The sequence below is a fragment of the Pongo pygmaeus genome, chromosome 19 (genome assembly GCF_028885625.2).
Source record: "Pongo pygmaeus isolate AG05252 chromosome 19, NHGRI_mPonPyg2-v2.0_pri, whole genome shotgun sequence".
Classification (NCBI taxonomy): domain Eukaryota; kingdom Metazoa; phylum Chordata; class Mammalia; order Primates; family Hominidae; genus Pongo; species Pongo pygmaeus.
In genome coordinates this window covers 40,963,868-40,980,490 of record NC_072392.2, presented here as the reverse complement: position 1 = coordinate 40,980,490, position 16,623 = coordinate 40,963,868, and positions in this window count along the sequence as shown.

Sequence of the window (16,623 nt, the reverse complement as noted above, 5' to 3'; positions counted from 1 at the left end):
ATTTCCCAGCATAGGCCTCAAAGCGCTCCGAATATCCACTTGCAGATTCTACAAAAAGAGTGTTTCAAAACTGCTCTTTCAAAAGGAAGGTTCAAGTCTGTGAGTTGAATGCACTCATCACAAAGAAGTTTCTGAGAATGCTTCTGTGTAGTTGTTATTTGAAGACATTTCCTTTTCCAGCATAGGCCTCCAAGCGCTCGAAATAAACACTTGCAGATTCTACAAAAGGAGTGTTTCAAAACTGTTGTATCAAAAGGAACGTTCAAGTCTGTGAGTAGAATGAACTCATCACAAAGAAGTTTCTGAGAATGCTTCTGTCTAGTTATTATGTGAAGATATTTCCTTTTCCAGGATAGGCCTCAAAGCGCTCCAAATAAACACTTGCAGATTTTACAAAAGGAGTGTTTCCAAACTGCTCTTTCAAAAGCAATGTTCAAGTTTGTGAGTTGAATGCACTCATCACACAGAAGTTTCTGAGAATGCTCTGTCTAGTTTTTAGGAGAAGATATTTCATTTCCCAGCATAGGCCTCAAAGCGCTCCAAATATCCACTTGCAGATTCTACAGAAAGAGTGTTTCAAAACTGCTCTTTCAAAAGGAAGGTTCAAGTCTGTGAGTTGAATGCACTCATCACAAAGAAGTTTCTGAGAATGCTTCTGTGTAGTTCTTATTTGAAGACAATTCCTTTTCCAGCATAGGACTCCAAGCGCTTCAAAGAAACACTTGCAGATTCTACAAAAGGAGTGTTTCAAAACTGTTCTATCAAAAGGAACGTTCAAGTCTGTGAGTTGAATGCACTCATCACACAGAAGTTTCGGAGAATGCTTCCGTCTAATTTTTAGGTGAATATATTTCATTTCCCAGCATAGGCCTCACAGCGCTCCAAATATACATTAGCAGATTCTACAAAAAGAGTGTTCCAAAACTGCTCTTTCAAAAGAAAGGTTCAAGTCTGTGAGTTGAATGCAATCGTCACAAGCAAGTTTCTGAGAATGCTTCTGTCTAGTTTCTATGTGAGGATGATTCCTTTTCCAGCGTTGGCCTCCAACAGTTCCAAATGTGCACTTGCAGATTCTACAAAAAGAGAGTTTGAAAACTCTACCATCACAAAGAAGGTTCAACTCTGTGAGTAGAATGCACTCATCACAAAGAAGTTTCTGAGAATGCTTCTGTCTAGTTATTATATGAAGATATTTCCTTTTCCAGGATAGGCCTCAAAGCGCTCCAAATAAACACTTGCAGATTTTACAAAAGGAGTGTTTCCAAACTGCTCTATCAAAAGCAGTGTTCAAGTCTGTGAGATGAATGCACTCATCACACAGAAGTTTCTGAGAATGCTTCTGTCTAGTTTTTAGGAGAAGATATTTCATTTCCCAGCAGAGGAATCAAAGCGCTCCAAATATCCACTTGCAGATTCTACAAAAAGAGGGTTTCAAAACTGCTCTTTCAAAAGGAAGATTCAAGTCTGTGAGTTGAATGCACTCATCACAAAGAAGTTTCTGAGAATGCTTCTGTGTAGTTGTTATTTGAAGACATTTCCTTTTCCAGCATAGGACTCCAAGCCCTTCAAAAAACACTTGCAGATTCTACAAAAGGAGTGTTTCAAAAGTGTTCTATCAAAAGGAAAGTTCAAGTCTGTGAGTTGAATGCACTCATCACACAGAAGTTTCGGAGAATGCTTCCGTCTAGTTTTTAGGTGAAGATATTTCATTTCCCAGCATAGGCCTCACAGCTCTCCAAGTATACACCAGCAGATTCTACAAAAAGAGTGTTCCAAAACTGCTCTTTCAAAAGAAAGGTTCAAGTCTGTGAGTTGAATGCACTCGTCACAAGCAAGTTTCTGAGAATGCTTCTGTCTAGTTTCTATGTGAGGATGTTTCCTTTTCCAGCGTTGGCCTCCAACAGTTCCAAATGTGCACTTGCAGATTCTACAAAAAGAGAGTTTGAAAACTCTTCTATCACAAAGAAGGTTCAACTCTGTGAGTAGAATGCACTCATCACAAAGAAGTTTCTGAGAATGCTTCTGTGTAGTTATTTGAAGACATTTCCTTTCCCAGCGTAGGCCTACAAGCGCTCCAAATAAACACTTGCAGATTCTACAAAAGGAGTGTTTCAAAAGTGTTCTATCAATAGGAATGTTCACGTCTGCGAGTTGAATGCACTCACCACACAGAAGTTTCGGAGAATGCTTCCGTCTAGTTTTTAGGTGAAGATATTTCATTTCCCAGCATAGGCCTCACAGCGCTCCAAATATACACTAGCAGATTCTACAAAAAGAGTGTTCCAAAACTGCTCTTTCAAAAGAAAGGTTCAAGTCTGTGAGTTGAATGCACTCGTCACAAGCAAGTTTCTGAGAATGCTTCTGTCTAGTTTCTATGTGAGGATGTTTCCTTTTCCAGCGTTGGCCTCCAACAGTTCCAAATGTGCACTTGCAGATTCTACAAAAAGAGAGTTTGAAAACTCTTCTATCACAAAGAAGGTTCAACTCTGTGAGTAGAATGCACTCATCCAAAGAAGTTTCTGAGAATGCTTCTGTCTAGTTATTATGTGAAGATATTTCCTTTTCCAGGATAGGCCTCAAAGCGCTCCAAATAAACACTTGCAGATTCTACAAAAGGAGTGTTTCAAAACTGTTGTATCAAAAGGAACGTTCAAGTCTGTGAGTAGAATGAACTCATCACAAAGAAGTTTCTGAGAATGCTTCTGTCTAGTTATTATGTGAAGATATTTCCTTTTCCAGGATAGGCCTCAAAGCGCTCCAAATAAACACTTGCAGATTTTACAAAAGGAGTGTTTCCAAACTGCTCTTTCAAAAGCAATGTTCAAGTTTGTGAGTTGAATGCACTCATCACACAGATGTTTCTGAGAATGCTCTGTCTAGTTTTTAGGAGAAGATATTTCATTTCCCAGCATAGGCCTCAAAGCGCTCCAAATATCCACTTGCAGATTCTACAGAAAGAGTGTTTCAAAACTGCTCTTTCAAAAGGAAGGTTCAAGTCTGTGAGTTGAATGCACTCATCACAAAGAAGTTTCTGAGAATGCTTCTGTGTAGTTGTTATTTGAAGACATTTCCTTTTCCAGCATAGGACTCCAAGCGCTCCAAAGAAACACTTGCAGATTCTACAAAAGGAGTGTTTCAAAACTGTTCTATCAAAAGGAACGTTCAAGTCTGTGAGTTGAATGCACTCATCACACAGAAGTTTCTGAGAATGCCTCCGTCTAGTTTTTAGGTGAAGATATTTCATTTCCCAGCATAGGCCTCACAGCGCTCCAAATATACACTAGCAGATTCTACAAAAAGAGTGTTCCAAAACTGCTCTTTCAAAAGAAAGGTTCAAGTCTGTGAGTTGAATGCACTCGTCACAAGCAAGTTTCTGAGAATGCTTCTGTCTAGTTTCTATGTGAGGATGTTTCCTTTTCCAGCGTTGGCCACCAACAGTTCCAAATGTGCACTTGCAGATTCTACAAAAAGAGAGTTTGAAAACTCTTCTATCACAAAGAAGGTTCAGCTCTGTGAGTAGAATGCACTCATCACAAAGAAGTTTCTGAGAATGCTTCTGTCTAGTTATTATGTGAAGATATTTCCTTTTCCAGGATAGGCCTCAAAGCGCTCCAAATAAACACTTGCAGATTTTACAAAAGGAGTGTTTCCAAACTGCTCTATCAAAAGCAATGTTCAAGTCTGTGAGTTGAATGCACTCATCACACAGAAGTTTCTGAGAATGCTTCTGTCTAGTTTTTAGGAGAAGATATTTCATTTCCCAGCATAGGACTCAAAGCGCTCCAAATATCCACTTGCAGATTCTACAAAAAGAGTGTTTCAAAACTGCTCTTTCAAAAGGAAGGTTCAAGTCTGTGAGTTGAATGCACTCATCACAAAGAAGTTTCTGAGAATGCTTCTGTGTAGTTGTTATTTGAAGACATTTCCTTTTCCAGCGTAGGCCTCCAAGCGCTCGAAATAAACACTTGCAGATTCTACAAAAGGAGGGTTTCAAAACTGTTCTATCAAAAGGAACGTTCAAGTCTGTGAGTTGAATGCACTCATCACACAGAAGTTTCGGAGAATGCTTCCGTCTAGTTTTTAGGTGAAGATATTTTATTTCCCAGCGTAGGCCTCACAGCGCTCCAAATATACACTAGCAGATCTTACAAAAAGAGTGTTCCAAAACTGCTCTTTCAAAAGAAAGGTTCAAGTCTGTGAGTTGAATGCACTCGTCACAAGCAAGTTTCTGAGAATGCTTCTGTCTAGTTTCTACGTGAGGATGTTTCCTTTTCCAGCGTTGGCCTCCAACAGTTCCAAATGTGCACTTGCAGATTCTACAAAAAGAGAGTTTGAAAACTCTTCTATCACAAAGAAGGTTCAACTCTGTGAGTAGAATGCACTCATCACAAAGAAGTTTCTGAGAAGGCTTCTGTCTAGTTATTATGTGAAGATATTTCCTTTTCCAGGATAGGCCTCAAAGCGCTCCAAATAAACACTTGCAGATTTTACAAAGGGAGTGTTTCCAAACTGCTCTATCAAAAGCATTGTTCAAGTCTGTGAGTTGAATGCACTCATCACAAAGAAGGTTCTGAGAATGCTTCTGTCTAGTTTTTAGGAGAAGATATTTCATTTCCCAGCATAGGCCTCAAAGCGCTCCAAATATCCACTTGCAGATTCTACAAAAAGAGTGTTTCAAAACTGCTCTTTCAAAAGGAAGGTTCAAGTCTGTGAGTTGAATGCACTCATCACAAAGAAGTTTCTGAGAATGCTTCTGTGTAGTTGTTATTTGAAGACATTTCCTTTTCCAGCATAGGCCTCCAAGCTCTCGAAATAAACACTTGCAGATTCTACAAAAGGAGTGTTTCAAAACTGTTCTATCAAAAGGAACTTTCAAGTCTGTGAGTTGAATGCACTCATCACACAGAAGTTTCGCAGAATACTTCCGTCTAGTTTTTAGGTGAAGATATTTCATTTCCCAGCGAAGGCCTCACAGCGCTCCAAATATACGCTAGCAGATCCTACAAAAAGAGTGTTCCAAAACTGCTCTTTCAAAAGAAAGGTTCAAGTCTGTGAGTTGAATGCACTCGTCACCAGCAAGTTTCTGAGAATGCTTCTGTCTAGTTTCTATTTGAGGATGTTTCCTTTTCCAGCGTTGGCCTCCAACAGTTCCAAATGTGCACTTGCAGATTCTACAAAAAGAGAGTTTGAAAACTCTTCTATCACAAAGAAGGTTCAACTCTGTGTGTAGAATGCACTCATCACCAAGAAGTTTCTGAGAATGCTTCTGTCTAGTTATTATGTGAAGATATTTCCTTTTCCAGGATAGGCCTCAAAGCGCTCCAAATAAACACTTGCAGATTTTACAAAAGGAGTGTTTCCAAACTGCTCTATCAAAAGCAGTGTTCAAGTCTGTGAGTTGAATGCACTAATCACACAGAAGTTTCTGAGAATGCTTCTGTCTAGTTTTTAGGAGAAGATATTTCATTTCCCAGCATAGGCCTCAAATCGCTCCAAATATCCACTTGCAGATTCTACAAAAAGAGTGTTTCAAAACTGCTCTTTCAAAAGGAAGGTTCAAGTCTGTGAGTTGAATGCACTCATCACAAAGAAGTTTCTGAGAATGCTTCTGTGTAGTTGTTATTTGAAGACATTTCCTTTTCCAGCGTAGGGCTCCAAGCGCTCGAAATAAACACTTGCAGATTCTACAAAAGGAGGGTTTCAAAACTGTTCTATCAAAAGGAACGTTCAAGTCTGTGAGTTGAATGCACTCATCACACAGAAGTTTCGGAGAATGCTTCCGTCTAGTTTTTAGGTGAAGATATTTCATTTCCCAGCGTAGGCCTCACAGCGCTCCAAATATACACTAGCAGATCTTACAAAAAGAGTGTTCCAAAACTGCTCTTTCAAAAGAAAGGTTCAAGTCTGTGAGTTGAATGCACTCGTCACAAGCAAGTTTCTGAGAATGCTTCTGTCTAGTTTCTACGTGAGGATGTTTCCTTTTCCAGCGTTGGCCTCCAACAGTTCCAAATGTGCACTTGCAGATTCTACAAAAAGAGAGTTTGAAAACTCTTCTATCACAAAGAAGGTTCAACTCTGTGAGTAGAATGCACTCATCACCAAGAAGTTTCTGAGAATGCTTCTGTCTAGTTATTATGTGAAGATATTTCCTTTTCCAGGATAGGCCTCAAAGCGCTCCAAATAAACACTTGCAGATTTTACAAAAGGAGTGTTTCCAAACTGCTCTATCAAAAGCAGTGTTCAAGTCTGTGAGTTGAATGCACTCATCACACAGAAGTTACTGAGAATGCTTCTGTCTAGTTTTTAGGAGAAGATATTTCATTTGCCAGCATAGGCCTCAAAGCGCTCCAAATATCCACTTGCAGATTCTACAAAAAGAGTGTTTCAAAACTGCTCTTTCAAAAGGAAGGTTCAAGTCTGTGAGTTGAATGCACTCATCACAAAGAAGTTTCTGAGAATGCTTCTGTGTAGTTGTTATTTGAAGACATTTCCTTTTCCAGCATAGGCCTCCAAGCTCTGGAAATAAACACTTGCAGATTCTACAAAAGGAGTGTTTCAAAACTGTTCTATCAAAAGGAACTTTCAAGTCTGTGAGTTGAATGCACTCATCACACAGAAGTTTCGGAGAATACTTCCGTCTAGTTTTTAGGTGAAGATATTTCATTTCCCAGCGCAGGCCTCACAGCGCTCCAAATATACACTAGCAGATCCTACAAAAAGAGTGTTCCAAAACTGCTCTTTCAAAAGAAAGGTTCAAGTCTGTGAGTTGAATGCACTCGTCACCAGCAAGTTTCTGAGAATGCTTCTGTCTAGTTTCTATTTGAGGATGTTTCCTTTTCCAGCGTTGGCCTCCAACAGTTCCAAATGTGCACTTGCAGATTCTACAAAAAGAGAGTTTGAAAACTCTTCTATCACAAAGAAGGTTCAACTCTGTGAGTAGAATGCACTCATCACCAAGAAGTTTCTGAGAATGCTTCTGTCTAGTTATTATGTGAAGATATTTCCTTTTCCAGGATAGGCCTCAAAGCGCTCCAAATAAACACTTGCAGATTTTACAAAAGGAGTGTTTCCAAACTGCTCTATCAAAAGCAGTGTTCAAGTCTGTGAGTTGAATGCACTAATCACACAGAAGTTTCTGAGAATGCTTCTGTCTAGTTTTTAGGAGAAGATATTTCATTTCCCAGCATAGGCCTCAAAGCGCTCCAAATATCCACTTGCAGATTCTACAAAAAGAGTGTTTCAAAACTGCTCTTTCAAAACGAAGGTTCAAGTCTGTGAGTTGAATGCACTCATCACAAAGAAGTTTCTGAGAATGCTTCTGTGTAGTTGTTATTTGAAGACATTTCCTTTTCCAGCGTAGGCCTCCAAGCGCTCGAAATAAACACTTGCAGATTCTACAAAAGGAGGGTTTCAAAACTGTTCTATCAAAAGGAACGTTCAAGTCTGTGAGTTGAATGCACTCATCACACAGAAGTTTCGGAGAATGCTTCCGTCTAGTTTTTAGGTGAAGATATTTCATTTCCCAGCGTAGGCCTCACAGCGCTCCAAATATACACTAGCAGATCCTACAAAAAGAGTGTTCCAAAACTGCTCTTTCAAAAGAAAGGTTCAAGTCTGTGAGTTGAATGCACTCGTCACAAGCAAGTTTCTGAGAATGCTTCTGTCTAGTTTCTACGTGAGGATGTTTCCTTTTCCAGCGTTGGCCTCCAACAGTTCCAAATGTGCACTTGCAGATTCTACAAAAAGAGAGTTTGAAAACTCTTCTATCACAAAGAAGGTTCAACTCTGTGAGTAGAATGCACTCATCACAAAGAAGTTTCTGAGAAGGCTTCTGTCTAGTTATTATGTGAAGATATTTCCTTTTCCAGGATAGGCCTCAAAGCGCTCCAAATAAACACTTGCAGATTTTACAAAAGGAGTGTTTCCAAACTGCTCTATCAAAAGCATTGTTCAAGTCTGTGAGTTGAATGCACTCATCACACAGAAGTTTCTGAGAATGCTTCTGTCTAGTTTTTAGGAGAAGATATTTCATTTCCCAGCATAGGCCTCAAAGCGCTCCAAATATCCACTTGCAGATTCTACAAAAAGAGTGTTTCAAAACTGCTCTTTCAAAAGGAAGGTTCAAGTCTGTGAGTTGAATGCACTCATCACAAAGAAGTTTCTGAGAATGCTTCCGTGTAGTTGTTATTTGAATACATTTCCTTTTACAGCGTAGTCCTCCAAGCGCTCGAAAGAAACACTTCCAGATTCTACAAAAGGAGTGTTTCAAAACTGTTCTATCAAAAGGAACGTTCAAGTCTGTGAGTTGAATGCACTCATCACACAGAAGTTTCGGAGAATGCTTCCGTCTAGTTTTTAGGTGAAGATATTTCATTTCCCAGCATAGGCCTCACAGCGCTCCAAATATACACTAGCAGATTCTACAAAAAGAGTGTTCCAAAACTGCTCTTTCAAAAGAAAGGTTCAAGTCTGTGAGTTGAATGCACTCGTCACAAGCAAGTTTCTGAGAATGCTTCTGTCTAGTTTCTATGTGAGGATGTTTCCTTTTCCAGCGTTGGCCTCCAACAGTTCCAAATGTGCACTTGCAGATTCTACAAAAAGAGAGTTTGAAAACTCTTCTATCACAAAGAAGGTTCAACTCTGTGAGTAGAATGCACTTATCACAAAGAAGTTTCTGAGAATGCTTCTGTCTAGTTATTTTGTGAAGATATTTCCTTTTCCAGGATAGGCCTCAAAGCGCTCCAAATAAACACTTGCAGATTTTACAAAAGGAGTGTTTCCAAACTGCTCTATCAAAAGCAATGTTCAAGTCTGTGAGTTGAATGCACTCATCACACAGAAGTTTCTGAGAATGATTCTGTCTAGTTTTTAGGAGAAGATATTTCATTTCCCAGCATAGGCCTCAAAGCGCTCCAAATATCCACTTGCAGATTCTACAAAAAGAGTGTTTCAAAACTGCTCTTTCAAAAGGAAGGTTCAACTCTGTGAGTTGAATGCACTCATCACAAAGAAGTTTCTGAGAATGCTTCTGTGTAGTTGTTATTTGAAGACATTTCCTTTTCCAGCGTAGTCCTCCAAGCGCTCGAAAGAAACACTTGCAGATTCTACAAAAGGAGTGTTTCAAAACTGTTCTATCAAAAGGAACGTTCAAGTCTGTGAGTTGAATGCACTCATCACACAGAAGTTTCGGAGAATGCTTCCGTCTAGTTTTTAGGTGAAGATATTTCATTTCCCAGCATAGGCCTCACAGCGCTCCAAATATACACTAGCAGATTCTACAAAAAGAGTGTTCCAAAACTGCTCTTTCAAAAGAAAGGTTCAAGTCTGTGAGTTGAATGCACTCGTCACAAGCAAGTTTATGAGAATGCTTCTGTCTAGTTTCTACGTGAGGATGTTTCCTTTTCCAGCGTTGGCCTCCAACAGTTCCAAATGTGCACTTGCAGATTCTACAAAAAGAGAGTTTGAAAACTCTTCTATCGCAAAGAAGGTTCAACTCTGTGAGTAGAATGCACTCATCACCAAGAAGTTTCTGAGAATGCTTCTGTCTAGTTATTATGTGAAGATATTTCCTTTTCCAGGATAGGCCTCAAAGCGCTCCAAATAAACACTTGCAGATTTTACAAAAGGAGTGTTTCCAAACTGCTCTATCAAAAGCAGTGTTCAAGTCTGTGAGTTGAATGCACTAATCACACAGAAGTTTCTGAGAATGCTTCTGTCTAGTTTTTAGGAGAAGATATTTCATTTCCCAGCATAGGCCTCAAAGCGCTCCAAATATCCACTTGCAGATTCTACAAAAAGAGTGTTTCAAAACTGCTCTTTCAAAAGGAAGGTTCAAGTCTGTGAGTTGAATGCACTCATCACAAAGAAGTTTCTGAGAATGCTTCTGTGTAGTTGTTATTTGAAGACATTTCCTTTTCCAGCGTAGGCCTCCAAGCGCTCGAAATAAACACTTGCAGATTCTACAAAAGGAGGGTTTCAAAACTGTTCTATCAAAAGGAACGTTCAAGTCTGTGAGTTGAATGCACTCATCACAGAGAAGTTTCAGAGAATGCTTCCGTCTAGTTTTTAGGTGAAGATATTTCATTTCCCAGCGTAGGCCTCACAGCGCTCCAAATATACACTAGCAGATCCTACAAAAAGAGTGTTCCAAAACTGCTCTTTCAAAAGAAAGGTTCAAGTCTGTGAGTTGAATGCACTCGTCACAAGCAAGTTTCTGAGAATGCTTCTGTCTAGTTTCTATTTGAGGTTGTTTCCTTTTCCAGCGTTGGCCTCCAACAGTTCCAAATGTGCACTTGCAGATTCTACAAAAAGAGAGTTTGAAAACTCTTCTATCACAAAGAAGGTTCAACTCTGTGAGTAGAATGCACTCATCACCAAGAAGTTTCTTAGAATGCTTCTGTCTAGTTATTATGTGAAGATATTTCCTTTTCCAGGATAGGCCTCAAAGCGCTCCAAATAAACACTTGCAGATTTTACAAAAGGAGTGTTTCCAAACTGCTCTATCAAAAGCAATGTTCAAGTCTGTGAGTTGAATGCACTCATCACACAGAAGTTTCTGAGAATGCTTCTGTCTAGTTTTTAGGAGAAGATATTTCATTTCATAGCATAGGCCTCAAAGCGCTCCAAATATCCACTTGCAGATTCTACAAAAAGAGTGTTTCAAAACTGCTCTTTCAAAAGGAAGGTCCAAGTCTGTGAGTTGAATGCACTCATCACAAAGAAGTTTCTGAGAATGCTTCTGTGTAGTTGTTATTTAAAGACATTTCCTTTTCCAGCATAGAACTCCAAGCGCTCCAAATATCCACTTGCAGATTCTACAAAAAGAGTGTTTCAAAACTGCTCTTTCAAAAGGAAGGTTCAAGTCTGTGAGGTGAATGCACTCATCACAAAGAAGTTTCTGAGAATGCTTCTGTGTAGTTGTTATTTGAAGACACTTCCTTTTCCAGCATAGGACTGCAAGCGCTCCAAATAAACACTTGCAGATTCTACAAAAGGAGTGTTTCAAAACTGTTCTATCAAAAGGAACGTTCAAGTCTGTGAGTTGAATGCACTCATCACACAGAAGTTTCGGAGAATGCTTCCGTCTAGTTTTTAGGTGAAGATATTTCATTTCCCAGCATAGGCCTCACAGCGCTCCAAATATCCACTTGCAGATTCTACAAAAAGAGTGTTTCAAAACTGCTCTTTCAAAAGGAAGGTCCAAGTCTGTGAGTCGAATGCACTCATCACAAAGAAGTTTCTGAGAATGCTTCTGTGTAGTTGTTATTTAAAGACATTTCCTTTTCCAGCATAGAACTCCAAGCGCTCCAAATATCCACTTGCAGATTCTACAAAAAGAGTGTTTCAAAACTGCTCTTTCAAAAGGAAGGTTCAAGTCTGTGAGGTGAATGCACTCATCACAAAGAAGTTTCTGAGAATGCTTCTGTGTAGTTGTTATTTGAAGACACTTCCTTTTCCAGCATAGGACTGCAAGCGCTCCAAATAAACACTTGCAGATTCTACAAAAGGAGTGTTTCAAAACTGTTCTATCAAAAGGAACGTTCAAGTCTGTGAGTTGAATGCACTCATCACACAGAAGTTTCGGAGAATGCTTCCGTCTAGTTTTTAGGTGAAGATATTTCATTTCCCAGCATAGGCCTCACAGCGCTCCAAATATACACTAGCAGATTCTACAAAAAGAGTGTTCCAAAACTGCTCTTTCAAAAGAAAGGTTCAAGTCTGTGAGTTGAATGCACTCGTCACAAGCAAGTTTATGAGAATGCTTCTGTCTAGTTTCTATGTGAGGATGTTTCCTTTTCCAGCGTTGGCCTCCAACAGTTCCAAATGTGCCCTTGCAGATTCTACAAAAAGAGAGTTTGAAAACTCTTCTATCACAAAGAAGGTTCAACTCTGTGAGTAGAATGCACTCATCACAAAGAAGTTTCTGAGAATGCTTCTGTCTAGTTATTATGTGAAGATATTTCCTTTTCCAGGATAGGCCTCAAAGCGCTCCAAATAAACACTTGCAGATTTTACAAAAGGAGTGTTTCCAAAATGCTCTATCAAAAGCATTGTTCAAGTCTGTGAGTTGAATGCACTCATCACACAGAAGTTTCTGAGAATGCTTCTGTCTAGTTTTTAGGAGAAGATATTTCATTTCCCAGCATAGGCCTCAAAGCGCTCCAAATATCCACTTGCAGATTCTACAAAAAGAGTGTTTCAAAACTGCTCTTTCAAAAGGAAGGTTCAAGTCTGTGAGTTGAATGCACTCATCACAAAGAAGTTTCTGAGAATGCTTCTGTGTAGTTGTTATTTGAATACATTTCCTTTTCCAGCGTAGTCCTCCAAGCGCTCGAAAGAAACACTTCCAGATTCTACAAAAGGAGGGTTTCAAAACTGTTCTATCAAAAGGAACGTTCAAGTCTGTGAGTTGAATGCACTCATCACACAGAAGTTTCGGAGAATGCTTCCGTCTAGTTTTTAGGTGAAGATATTTCATTTCCCAGCATAGGCCTCACAGCGCTCCAAATATACACTAGCAGATTCTACAAAAGGAGTGTTCCAAAACTGCTCTTTCAAAAGAAAGGTTCAAGTCTGTGAGTTGAATGCACTCGTCACAAGCAAGTTTCTGAGAATGCTTCTGTCTAGTTTCTATTTGAGGTTGTTTCCTTTTCCAGCGTTGGCCTCCAACAGTTCCAAATGTGCACTTGCAGATTCTACAAAAAGAGAGTTTGAAAACTCTTCTATCACAAAGAAGGTTCAACTCTGTGAGTAGAATGCACTCATCACCAAGAAGTTTCTGAGAATGCTTCTGTCTAGTTATTATGTGAAGATATTTCCATTTCCAGGATAGGCCTCAAAGCGCTCCAAATAAACACTTGCAGATTTTACAAAAGGAGTGTTTCCAAACTGCTCTATCAAAAGCAGTGTTCAAGTCTGTGAGTTGAATGCACTCATCACACAGAAGTTTCTGAGAATGCTTCTGTCTAGTTTTTAGGAGAAGATATTTCATTTGCCAGCATAGGCCTCAAAGCGCTGCAAATATCCACTTGCAGATTCTACAAAAAGAGTGTTTCAAAACTGCTCTTTCAAAAGGAAGGTTCAAGTCTGTGAGTTGAATGCACTCATCACAAAGAAGTTTCTGAGAATGCTTCTGTGTAGTTGTTATTTGAAGACATTTCCTTTTCCAGCATAGGCCTCCAAGCTCTCGAAATAAACACTTGCAGATTCTACAAAAGGAGTGTTTCAAAACTGTTCTATCAAAAGGAACTTTCAAGTCTGTGAGTTGAATGCACTCATCACACAGAAGTTTCGGAGAATACTTCCGTCTAGTTTTTAGGTGAAGATATTTCATTTCCCAGCGCAGGCCTCACAGCGCTCCAAATATACACTAGCAGATCCTACAAAAAGAGTGTTCCAAAACTGCTCTTTCAAAAGAAAGGTTCAAGTCTGTGAGTTGAATGCACTCGTCACCAGCAAGTTTCTGAGAATGCTTCTGTCTAGTTTCTATTTGAGGTTGTTTCCTTTTCCAGCGTTGGCCTCCAACAGTTCCAAATGTGCACTTGCAGATTCTACAAAAAGAGAGTTTGAAAACTCTTCTATCACAAAGAAGGTTGAACTCTGTGAGTAGAATGCACTCATCACCAAGAAGTTTCTGAGAATGCTTCTGTCTAGTTATTATGTGAAGATATTTCCTTTTCCAGGATAGGCCTCAAAGCGCTCCAAATAAACACTTGCAGATTTTACAAAAGGAGTGTTTCCAAACTGCTCTATCAAAAGCAGTGTTCAAGTCTGTGAGTTGAATGCACTAATCACACAGAAGTTTCTGAGAATGCTTCTGTCTAGTTTTTAGGAGAAGATATTTCATTTCCCAGCATAGGCCTCAAAGCGCTCCAAATATCCACTTGCAGATTCTACAAAAAGAGTGTTTCAAAACTGCTCTTTCAAAAGGAAGGTTCAAGTCTGTGAGTTGAATGCACTCATCACAAAGAAGTTTCTGAGAATGCTTCTGTGTAGTTGTTATTTGAAGACATTTCCTTTTCCAGCGTAGGCCTCCAAGCGCTCGAAATAAACACTTGCAGATTCTACAAAAGGAGGGTTTCAAAACTGTTCTATCAAAAGGAACGTTCAAGTCTGTGAGTTGAATGCACTCACCACACAGAAGTTTCGGAGAATGCTTCCGTCTAGTTTTTAGGTGAAGATATTTCATTTCCCAGCGTAGGCCTCACTGCGCTCCAAATATACACTAGCAGATCCTACAAAAAGAGTGTTCCAAAACTGCTCTTTCAAAAGAAAGGTTCAAGTCTGTGAGTTGAATGCACTCGTCACAAGCAAGTTTCTGAGAATGCTTCTGTCTACTTTCTACGTGAGGATGTTTCCTTTTCCAGCGTTGGCCTCCAACAGTTCCAAATGTGCACTTGCAGATTCTACAAAAAGAGAGTTTGAAAACTCTTCTATCACAAAGAAGGTTCAACTCTGTGAGTAGAATGCACTCATCACAAAGAAGTTTCTGAGAAGGCTTCTGTCTAGTTATTATGTGAAGTTATTTCCTTTTCCAGGATAGGCCTCAAAGCGCTCCAAATAAACACTTGCAGATTTTACAAAAGGAGTGTTTCCAAACTGCTCTATCAAAAGCATTGTTCAAGTCTGTGAGTTGAATGCACTCATCACACAGAAGTTTCTGAGAATGCTTCTGTCTAGTTTTTAGGAGAAGATATTTCATTTCCCAGCATAGGCCTCAAAGCGCTCCAAATATCCACTTGCAGATTCTACAAAAAGAGTGTTTCAAAACTGCTCTTTCAAAAGGAAGGTTCAAGTCTGTGAGTTGAATGCACTCATCACAAAGAAGTTTCTGAGAATGCTTCCGTGTAGTTGTTATTTGAATACATTTCCTTTTACAGCGTAGTCCTCCAAGCGCTCGAAAGAAACACTTCCAGATTCTACAAAAGGAGTGTTTCAAAACTGTTCTATCAAAAGGAACGTTCAAGTCTGTGAGTTGAATGCACTCATCACACAGAAGTTTCGGAGAATGCTTCCGTCTAGTTTTTAGGTGAAGATATTTCATTTCCCAGCATAGACCTCACAGCGCTCCAAATATACACTAGCAGATTCTACAAAAAGAGTGTTCCAAAACTGCTCTTTGAAAAGAAAGGTTCAAGTCTGTGAGTTGAATGCACTCGTCACAAGCAAGTTTCTGAGAATGCTTCTGTCTAGTTTCTATGTGAGGATGTTTCCTTTTCCAGCGTTGGCCTCCAACAGTTCCAAATGTGCACTTGCAGATTCTACAAAAAGAGAGTTTGAAAACTCTTCTATCACAAAGAAGGTTCAACTCTGTGAGTAGAATGCACTCATCACAAAGAAGTTTCTGAGAAGGCTTCTGTCTAGTTATTATGTGAAGATATTTCCTTTTCCAGGATAGGCCTCAAAGCGCTCCAAATAAACACTTGCAGATTTTACAAAAGGAGTGTTTCCAAACTGCTCTATCAAAAGCAGTGTTCAAGTCTGTGAGTTGAATGCACTCATCACACAGAAGTTTCTGAGAATGCTTCTGTCTAGTTTTTAGGAGAAGATATTTCATTTCCCAGCATAGGCCTCAAGGCGCTCCAAATATCCTCTTGCAGATTCTACAAAAAGAGTGTTTCAAAGCTGCTCTTTCAAAAGGAAGGTCCAAGTCTGTGAGTTGAATGCACTCATCACAAAGAAGTTTCTGAGAATGCTTCTGTGTAGTTGTTATTTAAAGACATTTCCTTTTCCAGCATAGAACTCCAAGCGCTCCAAATATCCACTTGCAGATTCTACAAAAAGAGTGTTTCAAAACTGCTCTTTCAAAAGGAAGGTTCAAGTCTGTGAGGTGAATGCACTCATCACAAAGAAGTTTCTGAGAATGCTTCTGTGTAGTTGTTATTTGAAGACACTTCCTTTTCCAGCATAGGACTGCAAGCGCTCCAAATAAACACTTGCAGATTCTACAAAAGGAGTGTTTCAAAACTGTTCTATCAAAAGGAACGTTCAAGTCTGTGAGTTGAATGCACTCATCACACAGAAGTTTCGGAGAATGCTTCCGTCTAGTTTTTAGGTGAAGATATTTCATTTCCCAGCATAGGCCTCACAGCGCTCCAAATATACACTAGCAGATTCTACAAAAAGAGTGTTCCAAAACTGCTCTTTCAAAAGAAAGGTTCAAGTCTGTGAGTTGAATGCACTCGTCACAAGCAAGTTTATGAGAATGCTTCTGTCTAGTTTCTATGTGAGGATGTTTCCTTTTCCAGCGTTGGCCTCCAACAGTTCCAAATGTGCCCTTGCAGATTCTACAAAAAGAGAGTTTGAAAACTCTTCTATCACAAAGAAGGTTCAACTCTGTGAGTAGAATGCACTCATCACAAAGAAGTTTCTGAGAATGCTTCTGTCTAGTTATTATGTGAAGATATTTCCTTTTCCAGGATATACCTCAAAGCGCTCCAAATAAACACTTGCAGATTTTACAAAAGGAGTGTTTCCAAACTGCTCTATCAAAAGCAGTGTTCAAGTCTGTGAGTTGAATGCACTCATCACACAGAAGTTTCTGAGAATGCTTCTGTCTAGTTTTTAGGAGAAGATATTTCATTTCCCAGCATAGGCCTCAAAGCGTTCCAAATATCCACTTGC